At 42.3% G+C, this 17,556-nt stretch overlaps 1 long non-coding RNA gene across 1 annotated transcript; it reads right to left on the bottom strand.

The window, feature by feature from the left end:
- Positions 1-11,895: 11,895 nt before the first annotated feature.
- On the bottom strand, positions 11,896-13,953 carry LOC140701872 (uncharacterized). Its single transcript, XR_012080866.2, has 3 exons — positions 13,809-13,953; positions 12,379-12,476; positions 11,896-12,174 (listed from the first exon to the last, which is right to left on the bottom strand). It is a non-coding gene; the product is annotated as an uncharacterized LOC140701872 (long non-coding RNA).
- Positions 13,954-17,556: the final 3,603 nt, after the last annotated feature.

A 17,556-nucleotide genomic window follows, 5' to 3' on the forward strand; every position in this document is an offset into this window, starting at 1 on the left:
TCCTTCTGCTTATGAGTGTGTGTGGTTAGGTTTTTTTTCCCCATTTCCGATGGGTCTCAGGGGGTTTTGTTGCTTTTTGGAGTGTTTTTTCCAATTCCTGATGGGTCTTGGGTGGTTAGTTTGGTTTTTGGTTCCCCCCAATTCTGATGGGTCTTGGGGGGTTGGGTTTTTTTTGCTCTCCCCCCTATTTTCAATGGGTCTTTAGGGTTTTCGTTGCTTTTGGGGAGGTTCCCCATTTCCGATGAGTCCTGCATGCTTCCCTTGCTTTTTCCTTGGTTTTCTTTGCATTTCTGACCTGCCCCCTTTGTTCTCTGTGCATTTCCGATATGCTGTTTTCTGTGGATTTCCAATGGGTCTTGCATGCTTGATTGTTTTTCTCTCCCCCCCCCCCTTCGGCTGGAACGGATTAATCATGTTTCCAATGAGTCTTGCAGTTATTTTTGGGGTGTGTGTGTGACTTTTTTCTTCGGCTGGAACGGATTGATTGTATTTCAATGCATTCCTATGGGAAATGGTGCTTCAATTTATTACCATTTTGAGTTATGTCCATCTTCTGGAATGGATTATGGTTGTAAGTTGAGGCACCACTGTATTTGTAAAAATCTATATGTAGAATTGGAAGGAAACTCATCCCACTGTTATATTAGAATTCAGGACATTACAAGTAGAGCAGTGACCCATAATGGGGTATAAGTTCCATCACCCTCCTTGACTCATTGTTCTGACAGGTGCTCATCTCTCTAACATTCCTAACATGAGACCTAGAAGTCTTCTATGGCCAGAAACATCCTTGGTCTCCCCAGGTCTGGAAAGTTTATTTTGTTTTATGTATGTATGTATGTATGTATGTATGTATGTATGTATGTATGTATGTATGTATGTATGTATGTATGTATGTATGTATGTATGTATGTATGCATGCATGCGTGCGTGCGTGCGTGCGTGCGTGCGTGCGTGCGTGCGTGCGTGCGTGCGTGCGTGCGTGCGTGCGTGCGTGCGTGCGTGCGTGCGTGCGTGTGTGTGTTTGTTTTTTGTTTGTTTGTTTGTTTAGATTTATACCCTGCCCATTTAGTGAGCATGCCACTACTCTGGGTGGCTTGCAAAATATTATAAAACATTATAAAAAAATTTAAAAATATTAAAACGTATAAACCATATAAAACACTAAAAGAAAACAAACAAAACCCTCCCCTCCCCCAAATCCCCAGTCTGGGACATAGGATGGCAGAAAATGGGCCAGCATAATTTTACAAAAGGGTGGTGCTTGGGAAGGCCTGGGTAAAAAGCCAGGTTTTAATTTCCACACACTTTGGGTAAAGGGCCATTTTAACTTGGACCATACCATCACCTTTCTGTTATAAAACCTTGAGAAATGGATGTGAAATGGATGTCTGGGTTAGCCCTTTGGGGAACTAAAAATAGAGCACACAAATTGGTGTGTCAATTTTTTTGTGTCAAGATGTTGAGCAATCTGCCTGATCCTGATTGCGCATTGAAAAGCCATCATCAGTGTAATTTCAAATTTAGAGGCCAAGCTAGGCTTCAAGAACTTTGGTATAATACTATGGATGAGCTTGCACGGAAGTATTAAACCAACAACAATAATTCATCTTCTCTTTTGTTGAGGGAGTCTCAAAGTCACTTCATTGATAGACGCGTTCCAGAGTTCAGTCAGTCTGTCTGTCTGTCTAAACTGAACTGATCAAGTACTATAGAATAAGAATGGATATACAGACACCCCTTTGTATACTACCTTAATATAAATTTAAAAGAAAAAATGATGTTGTTCTGTTATATCAGAATGTTGTGTTTTACCTTACTTCTGTATTATCTGCTCTGAGAAGGTCTCAGTCAAAACTCTTCCATCTCACCTGAAATGGAGCTACTGATTCTTGCAAACTGCAGTGCCAGGAATGGATCTGGCATGCTAAATGTCCTCCTGCTAGCAGTTGTTTTTAACTGGAGACTAGATTGAGACCTTCTATGTTTTAAACATGTATTCTATAATTGAGCTACCTTCCCTCTCAAGCCATAAAAAATGAGCTGGGACTGGCAGCTCACGTTGTTTACTCAAATGTACTCCCCCCCCCCCGTTGCAATGAATATTGCTTGCAATGTAGCTCATTTGAGAGCCCTTCATGAATGGCACCACAGAAAGCCAACTGACTGGTCTAATATAGAAATAATGGCTACTTATGTATGCCAAATGGCCCATTATTAGGTAGACTGGAACTTATACTAAGAAAGTTTTCAAAGTTAAGCTGCTGTGACATTACCCTATAACTTCACTTTCAGATCTCGATATGTGTGGATGCTCTCTAAGGTGCTGAAGTTCATTGACATTTTCATGGAAAAGTTGTAACAACAACATTGACATGTATAGTCCAGGACCATGTCATTTATTCATATGTATAAAGACAGCTTTGGGTTCCTTCTGCTGCTGTCTCAGCAGTATAGGAATCACTATAGTGTAGCTTCTTCCAACCCTGGCTAAATGGGAGGAGTCCCAATTAAATTCTTTCCTATTCCAGTGGTGTCATATCTTTGCAAGAAGTTGAGATGAGTAGAAAGTCAACACCAATATCAGATCTTGCGTCAAGTAACAGCATTCATTGCTGATCCCTCCTATTGATGTGACCTGTCTAGCAAACAAGCAGGAGACCAAACAGTGTGAAAAGCCTCCTTGATATCAGATACAATACAATGCAGTTTATGGGTTCTGTTCAAAATGTTGGCTGTGATCTCTAAAATGCTGGACGTGGGGACCAGGGTCACAAGTACAAAATGTCTGAGGGTGCTGCGGGTTAAACCGCAGAAGCCTCTGTGCTGTAAGGTCAGAAGACCAGCAGTCATAAGATCAAATCCACATGATGGAGTGAGCTCCTGTCGTTTGTCCCAGCTCCTGCCAACATAGCAGTTTGAAAGCATGCAAATGCGAGTAGATAAATAGGTACCACTTCAGTGGGAAGGTAACGGCATTCCGTGTCTAGTCATGCTGGCCATGTGACCACAGAAACTGTCTTCAGACAAACGCTGGCTCTACGGCTTGGAGATGGGGATGAGCACCGCGCCCTAGAGTCGGACACGACTGGACTAAATGTCAAGGGGAACCTTTACCTTTACCTATGGATGATCTAATATGTTATAATGTGGAACAGGGCCGCACTGGGGGTGGATAAATTCAACATGGTTGAAGGACATATTTCAGATTTGCTGGCAGACCAAAGACCACAGTCCCAAAGGGGGGGGGGAAATATGCCCAAATTAATTTGCATATTTGCTTGTTTAGTTATGTTAAACTTTTTAATATATAAAGGTTGCCACAATGGGTTTTGTTAACTAAGAATGGATTTTATTTAAGCCCCCTCATTGCTTTCCAGTAGACCTCTCTCTTTTAAATTGTAGGGTATGTGAACTGATATAATCAGTAACGGGGGGGTGTCAGAAAAATGCTTAAATTAGGGGAAAGGTATTCCAAATTACACAAAAATTTCCCTGCCAAAAAAGGTAAAAAGGTTTTGCAACCTAGTATGGAATTGGGATAAGGCCTCAGTGGGATTTCTGAGAAAATGAACAGAGTTCTACAGGCAGCTTAAGCTGTCTAGATAGCTCAATGAATTGCAGAGCCAGAGAACAGGAGTTTAATTCCTCACTGTAACTCCCAGGAAAACAGTCAGCCTGTGTGGCTTTGGGCAAGCTGTGCAGTCCCAAAGCATCCCCAGAAGAAGGGACAGGTAAACCACCTCTGAATACTCTCTACCCGGAAAACCCAGAAAAAGGGTTACCGCAAGTCTGAATCAGCTTGACAGGACACAATTATTATTGTTTTCAAAAGAAACAAAATTAAATGGAGACAATACACTTTCTGCCCTATGCCAAGACACAAAGACCTACAATATAGCATTCATTTCAATGGCTGCAATTGAATTGGACATCATCCATACCATGTATGGGACCATGATATATGCCATTCTTCTTTTTTAAAAAAGTCTTAAAATAGAAAGTAAGGCTGAAGAAATCTAATGCTGCAGTGCAATCAGCATCTGAAGAAATTTCACACTGACACTGCTTTTTATTACTGCTCAAGTTTATGAGCCCTTGATCTGAACCATCTATTGCCAGCATCATGGTGGATTCAACCTGAAAGGTTATTACTCTGAGAGTACAGGATGTTCTGTTCATCTCTTTCATCCCACAAAAAACTGCTGACAGCTGGATAGGAGCCGGTAATTTGTTCTGAATTAAAGAATACATCAAGAAGCAAATATTGCCTTTCCTTTAGTTAAACAGGAAGCTCCTTTCTTCAACTCATGCAATTAATGTTTTGACAGGATTTAACTTCCAGGCATAGGTTTAGTGTTTTGAGATCTGCTCCTGTGTGCCAAAATCAGGAAGACTGAAACAATGCAACTGATGCCAGTTGGTTAGAAGTAATTGTTTTTACATTTTAAAATAAATGAGGTAGACAAAAACATCCTTAAGACACTCGCTGGATTCCCCTTGCATAGCTCAGCAAATAGAGGAACTTTTGGAGGCAAATAGCTCCATGCTAAGAACTCACTGTAGATATTAATGGTCACATTAATGGTCACATGCTGAGTCACACAGCATGCAACTGATAATGACTACAGAGATTTCTTACCTTACATCCATTCATCTCTAAAGGATATATTGTTCGTGTTACACCAGCATAGGTAGGCAAGAGGGTCTGGTCCACTGTTAGTTAATGTACATGGAACTTCAATCTCTCTTTATATTTTCTTCTGTATCTGTCTTAATATTGTGACATACATATCTTCTTATTTTCTATTTCAACATGTTGATGTTTACCTACCACATTCACTATCTGTTGATTAGCAACTTCAGATCATCACCAGAGTCAAACCACTGCTCCATCCAACCGGGTACAGGCAGTTCATAACTAGGTGGTGAGGAAGCCTCTTAAATTTCTCCTCTTTGTTCCAGTCCACAAAATGTCCCAGACATCAAAAAAAGGTCTGCCCCACCTGGCAATGGCTTTCCCCAAGGTCTCTTTGGCTGTTTGTAGGCCTGAGACCCTCTTAAGTCAAAAGTGGGCAAGTAATGGCTTTCTAGGTCTTGTTTGGCCACAACTCCCATCAACCCCCACTTTTGGTTAGACTAGCTAGGGATCATGGGCGTTCTAGTCCAATAACATCTGAAGAGTCACCCATTGTGCACCTTTGCTTTAAGCAGAAATGGCAGGAACAGTATTGGGATGGTGGTCACAGATACGCAAGGTATGAGCTCTGCTATTGAACTGTGGTCACTTATTTTTTGCATTAAGAAGCCTCTCCTTTAATCCAACTATTTGGTGTGATGCTAATAAATGTGTTTGCAGCTTTATTGACAGCACAGGAGCCCCATAAATGACTGAGAGATCTAAACTTAATACCTACATTCAGGCCATAATTTTACATCTCTAGCTTAAATATCAGATTGTTTCCACTCTGATTTCAAAAGAGAAATGCCACGTGCCTCACAACACTCTTATCTGGAAAGAAGACTGAGATGTTAAAAAAAACCAAACAGGTGTGTGCTTTGAAGGCCACATTTCAAGGATACCTCCTTACTTTGCTTGACTCCCACGCCACTTTTGAAGGGAGGCAGCAATAATATGTAAGATGACAACGTTGTGTGATATATGCCTTGGAACATAAGAAAGTTGCTGCGGAGGACAGCGCCTTAGAGATAAATCCTTTGTTGGCCCCTACTGCCATCGTCAAGGGGATCAGCAAATAAAGAAAAGGCAGTGTGAGATCCGTATCAAAGAGGAATGCAAGCTAGTATGCTAATTCATGACAAATGTAGGAACAACATGCTCTTCAAACCAAAACTTCAGACCCATGCCAGTATCCAAAAGGAATTAAAGAGCCCTATCAAACAATGTGCTCCTCTCATCTGATTTAGGGATTTATTTTAAAAAACTAATTAGGAATGCAAACTGCCTTTTTCTTTCACTTTCAATTAGGCTATATTAATCCCTTGCTTTCCTAGATTATGTGATTTCTAGGGAGTGAATGTTAATGACACCATTAACACTGTACCCAGGCACTGAGCTTCAAAGCCCAGGCGGTGGCAGGTAGCCAGGAGTGCTTTTCACCAAGTCCATCTAATTGCATCTGTTTATTAGACCTAAGGATTCTTATGCCCTATGCTCATAAGCTAGGGATGGGTAAGGACTTTGTTTCAGTTTGTGTTTTATGGAAATTGACCAAAGTTTATACGCAGAAGGAATTTAAGATTCAAAGAAATGAATGTGTGTGAGGAGGTTGCTACCAGCACTCCTGGCAGGCCATCTGCCTTTTGCCCCACACTCTCTGGACAGCCCATGGAAAGCTGCAACCCCTGAGCCTCAGAAGGGCGCAGATGCAGGACTGCAGGTCTCCGGTGAAGAGGAGGAAGTGGGGACAGGTGATGGGACCCAGGTGAGCCAGGAGGCAGGGCCCTGGGCTTAGCAAACACTTGGCAGGCAGAAAGGAGGGGGAGGCAGAGAAGATGGGGGGGGGCTTGGACTGAGATGGAGCCAACTGGGAACATGGAGTTGGAAGAGGAGGAGGCAGGGTATGAGATGAGCAAGGAGCTGGACCCCATATTTTGCATGTCAGGGGATGAGAGCTATACATTTATTGAGGACCCCTGCACTGGGGATTCTGGTAGAGGTCACAATCCCTAAAGGAATAAGGTGCAGAAAGAGAGCACCCATCATGAATTATTCGGTGTTGCCTCCTCACCCCACTAGCCAGTGGAGGCCTTGGCATCTGGCAGGGCACCTAGCCCTCAGCCTAACTCAAAGAAGGCACCAGGAAGATACAAGAGACAAAAGGAGCAACAGCACTGTCACCAGGAGGATACAGGGAAACAGGGACATTGACCACAAAAACCATTCTTGCTGCGTGTCAGGTGTCTGGGGACTGTGTGTAAAGCCCCAATGCTACCAACAGACTGTGTAGATAACCCCAAACCAGCTGAGGGCAAGCTGGAGTTGGTTTGAAACTGAGCTGCCTCAGGGGCTAACTGAAGTCCACTCAGTTCTCTACCCAAAGAACTGGTGAGGCAGGATGAACCTGGTGTCTCTGATTCTAATAAAATCAAGTTTGAGTGGCTCTGGGGACTCAGGTTTATGGAGACAATAGACAAGGAAGCCTCATCACCTCCATGCTTGTCAGTGGTGGCAGCATTCACAAAGTGTCAGAAATTGAGACCGACAGATCTATATATTGAAACAATTCATTTTGAGCACTTAAATCTTTAAAATCTGGCTTTGAACCCTTATGTATCTGTGGCAGTGGTGAAGTAGGGAGGCTACCTCTTTTTCCCCCGAAAAGGTTCCTTGTCAAAGTTGTCCAAAAGATTCTAAGTCAAAGTTGGCTTTGAAACAAGAATGACTCCAGTATTTATTAATATGGAAGACAAGATCTTGATTGCCCCAGAATCTCCCCTACTCTTGCATCAGTGCATGAACAGGGTAACTGTTCACAGAGGGTGTGGGTCTAGAAGCTGGGGGATGGGACATAGCTGGCATGTGTGGGCTGGTTGCAATTCAGTGGCCAGAAATCTGGCCCTGACACAAGACATATGGCACGTCTGTATCGACATCCATGTTCTCAAACATGTTGCACTTCAGTGGTTCCCAACCTTGGATCCCCAGATGTTCTTGGACTACAGATGGAGACAGAAGCCTTCACCACTCCCAGAAGCCTTCAAACTCCCAGAACCCTTCACCACTAGCTGGGCTGGCCAGGATTTCTGGGAGTTGCAGTCCAAGAACATCTGGTGACCCAAGTTTGGGAACCCTTATTCTAGGCTGGGTATGGGCTTAATTAATTCAGAAAGTTACTTAGGAGTTTTAGGCTAATGGTTAAAACTTGTGCAACAAATCATGCAGACTCTCTCAGATATACATGCAAAAGGACATATTCTCAAGGTAGCTTTATCCACCATTTCCAGACTTCTAATTGGGGGGGGGGGGGAGAGAAGAGTTTGAACAAGTTTCCAAAAGTGCAGTCTAAAATCACTGCAAACAGTAAAACATGATAGGGGATTGGAGAGATGTATTGAGTTCCAGAAAAATATCTACTTCTGCTTCATTGACTATACAAAAGCCTTTGACTGTGTGGACCACAGCAAACTATGGCAAGTTCTTAAAGAAATGGGAGTGCCTGACCACCTTGTATATCTCCTGAGAAACCTATACAGTATGTGGGACAGGAAGCAACAGTTAGAACTGGATATGGAACAACTGATTGGTTCAAAATTGGGAAAGGAGTACGACAAGGTTGTATATTGTCCCCTGGCTTATTTAACTTATATGCAGAATACATCATGCGAAAGGCCGGACTGGAGGAATCCCAAGCTGGAATTAAGATTGCCGGAAGAAATATCAACAACCTCCGATATGCAGATGATACCACTCTGATGGCAGAAAGTGAGGAAGAATTAAAGAACCTTATAATGAGGGTGAAAGAGTGCAAAAAACGGCCTGAAACTCAACATCAAAAAAACTAAGATCATGGCCACTGGTCCCATCACCTCCTGGGAAATAGAAGGGGAAGATATGGAGGCAGTGACAGATTTTACTTTCTTGGGCTCCATGATCACTGCAGATGGGGACAGCAGCCCCGAAATTAAAAGACGCCTGCTTCTTGGGAGGAAAGCGATGACAAATCTTGACAGCATCTTAAAAAGCAGAGACATCACCTTGCTAAAAAAAGTCCGAATAGTCAAAGCTATGTTTTTTCCTGTCGTGATGTATGGAAGTGAGAGCTGGACCATAAAGAAAGCAGACCGCCAAAGAACTGATGCCTTTGAATTGTGGTGCTGGAGGAGGCTCTTGAGAGTCCCCTGGACTGCAAGGAGTACAAACCTATCAATTCTAAAGGAAATCAATCCTTAGTGCTCACTGGAAGGACAGATCCTGAAGCTGAGGCTCCAATACTTTGGCCATCTCATGAGAAGAGAAGACTCCTTGGAAAAGACCTTGATGTTAGGAAAGTGTGACGGCAAGAGGAGAAGGGGACAACAGAGGATAAGATGGCTGGACAGTGTCTGCGAAGCAACCAACATGAAATTGACACAACTCCGGGAGGCAGTGGAAGATAGGAGGGACTGGCATGCTCTGCTCCATGGAGTCACGAAAAGTCGGACACGACTAAACAACTAGACGACGATTGTAATACCTTAATGATCTTTAGGTAAAGGTAAAGGTTCCCCTTGACAATTTTTTTTGTCCAGTCGTGTTCGACTCTAGGGGGCGGTGCTCATCCCCGTTTCCAAGCCATAGAGCCAGCGTTTTGTCAGAAGACAATCTTTCCGTTGTCACATGACTTAGACACGGAACGCTGTTACCTTCCCACCAAGGTGGTCCCTATTTATCTACTTGCATTTGCATGCTTTCGAACCGCTAGGTTGGCGGGAGCTGGGACAAGCGACAGGCGCTCACTCCGTCGCGTGGATTCGATCTTACGACTGCTGGTCTTCTGACCCTGCAGCACAGGCTTCTGCAGTTTAGCCCGCAGCGCCATCTTTAGTTACAAATTATTTATAGTACCAGTATTCTGTCTTTTTTTTTACAATAAAAATATTAGTGGTATTAATAACAGCAGAGTCATTTTTCCACACTCTGATTAGTAATACAGTGGTGCCTCGCTTAACGAGTGCACCGTATAGCGATGTTTCCGTATAGCGATCCCTTTTTCGGGATCGCTATACGGAAACATACCCGATCTTCGCAATGGGGAAAACCCGCATTGCAAAGATCAGGTATTGCGGCGGCCATTTTGGAGCCGCTGAACAGCTGATTGGCGGTTCCAAAATGGCCGCCGGAAGCCCGGAAATGGCTGCCGGCAGCCGTTTTCGCGCCCTGCCCTCGCTTAGCGAAGGCGCGAAAATGGCTGCCGGCACCTGGAATCCTTGCTGAACGGGTAAGTAACGAAGGTATTGGAACGCATTAAACGAAGTTTAATGCGTTCCAATACCTTTGCCTTACCCGTTTAGCGATGATTCCGTATAGCGAGGGTTAATCCGGAACGGATTAACCTCGCTATACGGGGCACCACTGTATATAGTTTTGTAGAAGTTAGAAGTAGAACATATACAGTGGTGCCTTGCTAGACAGTTACCCCGCATGACAGTTTTTTCGCTAGATATTGGCTTTTTGCGATCGCTATAGGGATTTGCAAAACAGTGATTCCTATGGGGGAATTTCGCTGGACAATATTCGGTCCCTGCTTCACAAACTGATTTTTGCTAGACGACGATTTTGACAGCTTCCCCCATGCTCGCAAACAGGTGTTTTCGGGACCTAAGCTTCGTAAGACAGTGATTTAAACAGCTGATTGTTGGTTCGCAAAGTGGCTTTCATATGTCCAATCTTCGCTAGACAACGACAATTCTTCCCCATTGGAACGCATTAAACAGGTTTCAATGCATTCCAATGGGGAAATGCTTTTCGCTAGACAGTGATTTCGCTAAAAAGCGATTTAAGTGGAACAGATTATCATCGTCTAGCGAGGCACCACTGTATAAATATTTAAATATTATTAGTATACTTTAGATAAGAAAATTATTGGAAGTGTAACTGTATTTATAGGTAATTATTACTTTTTACTTTTTTGTGATGTGACCAAATGATTGTAACGTATTAATAATAATAGTTTTTTTTTTAAATAGAATTCTAAAAGAGGGAGGCATGCTACAGTCTGTGCTAGCATCTCAGGCCAAAACAAAACAAAACAAAATGACAAAAACATTGTGACACCTTAAGGACTTACTGCAATATTTTAATGTAAGCTTTCATGGACAAGTCCACTTCTTCAGAATGAGAGATTATCAGTTGATAAGTGCAACTTATTGATTTATCAAACACAATTGTCTGCCATTAGTGAATATGAAACTATGTAGTACCAGTATTCTGTCGATTGCTATGTAAATTGTTATATGGATATTTCTGTCAATGACTGCTATTGTGAAAGGTCACTGTTCTCCTTAGTCTGGATGTATTTCAGCCTCCATGTACTTTTATAATGCATTTATAAGTCCAAGGTAAAAGTAAAGGTAAAAGTTCCCCTTGACAATTTTTGTCCAGTCGTGTTTGACTCTAGGGGGTGGAGCTCATCCCCGTTTCCAAGCCATAGAGGCAGTGTTTTGTCCGAAGACAATCTTCCGTGGTCACATGGCCAGTGCGACTTAGACACAGAACGCTGTTACCTTCCCACCATGGTGGTACCTATTTATCTACTCGCATTTGCATGCTTTCGAACCGCTAGGTTGGCGGGAGCTGGGACAAGCGACAGGCGCTCACTCCGTCGCGTGAATTCGATCTTACGACTGCTGGTCTTCTGACCCTGCAGCACAGGCTTCTGCGGTTTAGCCCACAGCGCCGCCACGTCCCCTTATAAGTCCAAAGGTTCCCTAAATTTGGGGCCACCAACATTCTTGGACCACAACCCCAAGAAGCCCTGGCCACTGATTGTGTCAGCTAGTTTCTAGGAGTAGTGATCCAAGAACATACGGATCCCCAAGTCTGAGTATCACCCTGTTGGTCTTTAAAATGCAATGAAACTCTTTGTCGGCATCGCTGTAGCATTCAGAGCAGCTGGAGGTGTTTGGAGCACCAATATCTCGGCACTGCAACACTGCAGTATTGCATGGGTTCTTGTCTTAGAATACAGGAACAACAACCATCCCAACAACATAGAACAAATGGTCTGCTTCTACAGAAAATGCATAAAGTGACACAGCTGCAATTAAAGGGTACATTTTGCTCATATTTTCAATCCCCTATAGGTTGCAGCCCTTCAACATATCTAAGATTCAAACTTAATTTGGCGGATTTGGCGACAGGAAAAACGCAGAGTTATTGAAGACACTTACAAGTTCTTCTTCTTTTGCAAGACGGTTGTATTTAAAAGTATTTACAAATATTTACAGGCAGGCATCACATCAGCATGGCAGGAACTCTTTACACAAACTGACATAGTGGATAGCAGAAAATGGTGAAGAAGGAAGAGAGTGATACACAGACACTGTTCACTTATATACATATACATGGCATCTCTAGTCCAATCAGAAGACACATGACTTCATCTTCTGCACCTGGTGTCTTCTTATTTCCAGACATTGCATCATCTTCAGAGTGACTCAGCATACTCACATCTGTGCAAAATGGCAGCTCATTAATAATACATTTATTCAGGTTCAGGCCTACAAAATTTCTATATTCTGACATAGAGCTTTCCTGGATTTGTACAAATTAGCGGGCTTTCAGGTTTTCCTCACTTCCTAGTTTTTTTTTTATTTCTGTAATTTAAATATAGCAGAGATCATTGGAAACAAACTCTGATCTAAAGCAAAACTTACTATTTTATATGCCAGTCATGGACGGGGTTATGTTATGTTCCACTGTGCAGACTTTCATGCCATTATCACCTCCACAATGGGAAGGAGCATGATTATACCTAAGAACGGAAAGAAAAAAGGAAGCAAGAGCTTATTTCTGTACACTGGTGATGCAAAAAGAGATGGTAAAGTAGAATGTCCATTTCCTGTAGCCAGAATTATAAGATCTAATGTGTTGCTACAGATAAACCAGGAGATGTGTTTCCTGCTTCCAGTGAGTTCAGACGTCTGATATGATATATAAAGAGCTTGCACATTGCATAAACATACACAGATCGATCAATAAAGATACACATCATTGTTTCATAGAGTATATCAAAATGCTGCACTTGCTGGAAGAACAGGGAAGGGGGAGTGTGACATGCACCCTCTTTTCTGCATGCCCCCAAGTTGTTTCCACTAACCCAAGGCACACGAGTCACATTCCCTTTTTACTTCACGCTGCCACCAGTTGGTCCTTACCAGCACAATTGTACTCAGAAAGACTGAGGTCCATACACTGTGTGACTTTCAACATAAAACAGGTTTATTGATTACAGTTCATTTTAATAAATGGTTAAAAGACACTAAGGTATTTGTTGGCTTCTTAATAACTTTTTCCTTATTTAACTTTCTTTAACGTCCTCACTCTCAGCGGCCACCTTTAACTCTCTACAGCCTGACTCCCCACTTCTCAGTTAAGTCTCTTCAACCGTCAAGCCTCTAACTCAAACTGTCTAACTAACTCACCCCTCCCTTCTATAGTTTCACTCTGGCTCCACCTCCCAACAACTCCCATTGGTGCAGGCTAATCCCATTACATCTATGGGAAGGCAGGGTGTTCGCTACATGTCTATTCCCCCCCCTTAATAAGTTTGTTTTATGAGGGGACACTTACCAGTGTGCCCTCATAAACAATCAACTAAGCATAAGTAAATTCAGCAATACCTTTCCAGCACTGATAAATACTTTATATTAAATTTTCCTCTGTAATACTGATCACTTTAACAAACTATGGGAAGGCAGGATGTTCGCTACAGGGAGATACTTTCAATTCCTACTTGCCAGTTATCATTTTGTTTTGAAAAATGTTATATTCCATCTGGAACATTTCTGACAGTAGTCCTTGGCATTTTAACAGCCAGATAAAAATGAAGATCCTAGTAGATCAGGGTGGACAAGGGGCAACACCAGACTACACGTGGCTCTCAGGCCACTAGATCCACTAACCAGGAAAATAAATTGACTCAACAAATGAAACCCCGGGGGGGGGCAGGGATGGCCATTTGGGTCCATCTGCCCTCTGGCTGTTTTCTAAACTTCCAGAGATAAGAAGAGTAAGGGAGAGAGTGAAGGGAAGGCATGTATTTACCTTTCAACCCAATCCTCGGTATGTTGACTTGGAAACTTACCTGGAAAACTGCTGGATAGCTCGGTGATTTAGGTCTTTGGCTACAGAGCCAGAGGTTGAGAGTTCAGTTCCCCACAGTGCCTCCTTAACAGGGGCTGGACCCGATGATCCATAGGGTCCCTTCCAGCTCTGCAGTTTTAAGATGATGATGATATAATTACATCCCATTAAGTTCTATGGGGTTACAGTTAAGCAGACAAAAGCAACTCTGGCAGATGTAGGAGCCATAGTTCTGTCCTCAGGATCTTCTAGGACAGTGGTCCCCAACCTTGGGCCTCCAGATGTTCTTGGACTACAACTCCCAGAAGCCTTTACCACTACCTCTGCTGTCCAGGATTTCTGGGAGTTGAAGTCCAAGAACATCTGGAGGCCCAAGGTTGAGGACCACTGTTCTAGGAGGTCACACAGATCACCAAAAATGCCAAAGAAAAATTTTCCCTGTAAGGGAAAAAAAAACATGGCTAAAAATGAGGGAGGGAGGCAAATCCTTTTTAAAAAAAAAAAAAAACCACAACTTTTTTGTGTTAAACAGTGCAGGAGAGGGTCAGCAACCTGTTTAAAAGGTCATTTGCCCTCTGTGGCATCTGCCCAGGTCATGAATATTCATATGCTATCTGCATAGACCAATGGGAGTACTGGAGGGGTGGAATCACTAGATATAAGAGACTCAGCAGCAGGATGAGGAGTTTAGATAGGGAGTTAGAGAGTTTTGGAGTTTGGGTGGGAGAGTAGTGGTTGAGAGTGGATGAAGGAGGATGTTTGTTAAGAGTTAACAACATTGCTTGAACTATCATCACCTGTAACAATGAACGATTTCTATTTGGTTCTATTAAAATGAATTGATTAATCTATTAATAATGAATCTATTAATATGAATTGGACCTCAATCATTAATAGCAGATAATGTTGATGTAATCAACTGGTGGTAGCTTGAAGACATGTAGCGTGAGCTCTTAGTTTGGTGATACAATCAGGGGCCATGTGGAATCATGACACCCTCTTTTTGGTAGTACACTGTTTTTTGCTGGGAAATACATATATATTTTACTTGGGAAATCTATGGAATCTGATGTAACAAAAGCAGAGTTGGGGTAATGTGTGTAACCCCAGACTGTGCCCAGTCCTGTCACAAAGCAATTATCCATATACTTGCACTCAAACACGACTGAGTGTTTTAAGTGTTTATCAGTCTGCTGTTTTCAAAGGTTTAAAATAGATGTTACTTTATAGATAGTAGAGATATGCATTTTAGATCAAACTTGTTAGGCAGCATTGGGTCAGCATAATTAAACAGTATCCCAAAAATGAGATGATTTCATTGTAAAGCATACATAAGTGAGCTTTCAGTATTAGCTTTTGATGCAATTAGTGAAATAAACAAAATGCAATTAAAATGGAAAAAAACTTCATGTATTTTTTTTTTTTTACAAATAGAGCTGTGGGCTAAACTACAGAAGCCTGTGCTGCAAGGTCAGAAGACCAGCAGTCGTAAGATTGACTCCACATGATGGAGTGAGCTCCCATCGATTTGTCCCAGCTCCTCGACAACCTAGCACTTCGAAAGCATGGAAATGCGAGTAGATAAATAGGGACCACCTCGGTGGGAAGGTAAAACGGCATTCCCTAGTCACGATGGCCACGTGGCAATGTAAACTGTCTTCGGACAAGTCCTGGCTCTACGGCTTGAAAACAAGATGAGCACCACCCCCTAGAGTTGGACACGACTGGACTTAAAAAAAAGGGGAACCTATAAACAAGTCCATGCCCACTTATTGCAACCATGTCAGCACCAACAAAATAGGAAAATATAAGCCAAGTAAACACTGCCAAATTATTTACCTTAATGTCATCCATACTTTTCTTGTGACAGATTTGAATAGTGCCAAGCTGTCTCTGGCACTCAGACATGTTGCTGCCATTCACCACCATCAGAGCAGCACTGCTGGTGAAATATTTCATGATGATCACAATGAGGGATGGTGAGATGGAAGGTGGGTGCCCTTCTCCGCCTACAGACCTCCCTTCCTGAGGGTAGAAAAGAGGATCTGGTCCACACTATGACCTTTAGTCAACAGAACCGCAGCCTAAATGTATAGCTGAAATGTAATCGTCAGTCACAGCTCCTTTATAAGCTGTTACTGACAGCTCCACTGATTCAATGGGCCCACTCTAGTTAAACAGGGAATGAAGACCCTGATTTTACAGATGCCACTATAATCCATTCTGAAGCTTACAAGAGCCATTCAGTGTGGTGAACTTATTTTGGCACTGAACCCTATGAATCAGTGACCTTCAAAAAATTCTATTAGTAATAGCCCTGCTCACATTTTTCAAGCTTAAAGCCATGGCTTCCATTATTGAGTCAATCTATTTCATGTCCAGTCTCCCTGTTCTTCTGCTGCCTTCAACCTTTCCTAGCAATACTGTCTTTTTCAGTAAGTCTTGTTGTCTCATTCTCCAAAGAATGATACCCTCCACCTAGTGATTTTTTTAACTTCTAGACTGGGTTGAGGCTTGAGCATCCACATTTGTTTTCCTAGCGGTCCACGGTATCTGTAAGGCTCTTTTCCAAATCTCTGCCACAGATCATTTCCAGTTATCTATTACCAACAGCTAAAGAAAAGCAAAAAAAAAAAAAAAAAAAAAAGTTTTTAAAAAATGAAAACCTGCTTGGCAGAAGTGAACACCTTCAGTGCTGTCACACAGTCCCTCCTGGAAAATGTTGGTGAATCTTAAGTAGCTTGCCCCGTTACTTACCTTCTTTTGAAAACTCAAGCTGCCTATTTGCCCAGGGAAAAAGCAAGTCTCCATCAGAGATAGGACATACATTTCCTCACTCACTGGTAACTACTGGTAAGTGTCATTTGATGGAGTAAAAATGTAATCTAACAGTAAAAGGGCACATTATTTGAAAAATTCTAAAGAGAAGAGGGAACTTTGTCAGCTGGTAAAATAATCACCAGATAAGAGCAACCAAAGGTTTGCAGTCTACTGGCAGAGCAAAAGTTATGCCTTGTCTCTGTGTGTGTGTGTGTGTGTGTGTGTGTGTGTGTCTGTCTGTCTGTCTGTCTGTCTGTCTGTCTGTGTGTGTGTGTGTGTGTGTGTGTGTGTGTGTGTGTGTTTACTTTGTATACTCCTGTAATAATAGGCCTGAAAGACTAGCCGTTCAGACCAACCTGTGATTTTCAAGATGATCTTAGCATGTAGGTAATTAGTTCTTTTGTGACTACAAGAGCTGTTATGTTTTGTTATGTTCTAAACAAATGCCCTGCATTACGCTCAGGCAGCCCTGATGACACTATTACCCTGTTCTTTTGGATTACTAATCTATAGAAATTACATTTTAATGCATCCACTGCTTATCCAAAATGTTAGGGGAATACGGTAATAAAATAATAACAGTAAGTGAGTAGGTAATGCTTTTTGAGCATTCAAAATTCTTCCTGTGTTTTCTGTTAAGGCCTAATTGCACAGACCATTTGAACTGTCTCTTTTTTTTCCTATTTAAAGATCTATACATTTGTATGTATAGTCATGTGGTGTATATACTGCTGGGCCAGTTCACATGGTTGTCACATTTCTTGCTATTTGTATCCGTTTCATAGGCTACACATGCCATCTCATATAAATCAATTCATTTTCTGTCCTGTACTTGGGTCCCCACTACCTTAATTTAAAAAAATCCTAAATAATATACATCTTAAGCGGCATATGCATGTACAGGCAGGAGGCACAGCTGCCTTACCTCT

The sequence above is a fragment of the Pogona vitticeps genome, chromosome 1, assembly GCF_051106095.1.
Source record: "Pogona vitticeps strain Pit_001003342236 chromosome 1, PviZW2.1, whole genome shotgun sequence".
NCBI lineage: Eukaryota > Metazoa > Chordata > Lepidosauria > Squamata > Agamidae > Pogona > Pogona vitticeps.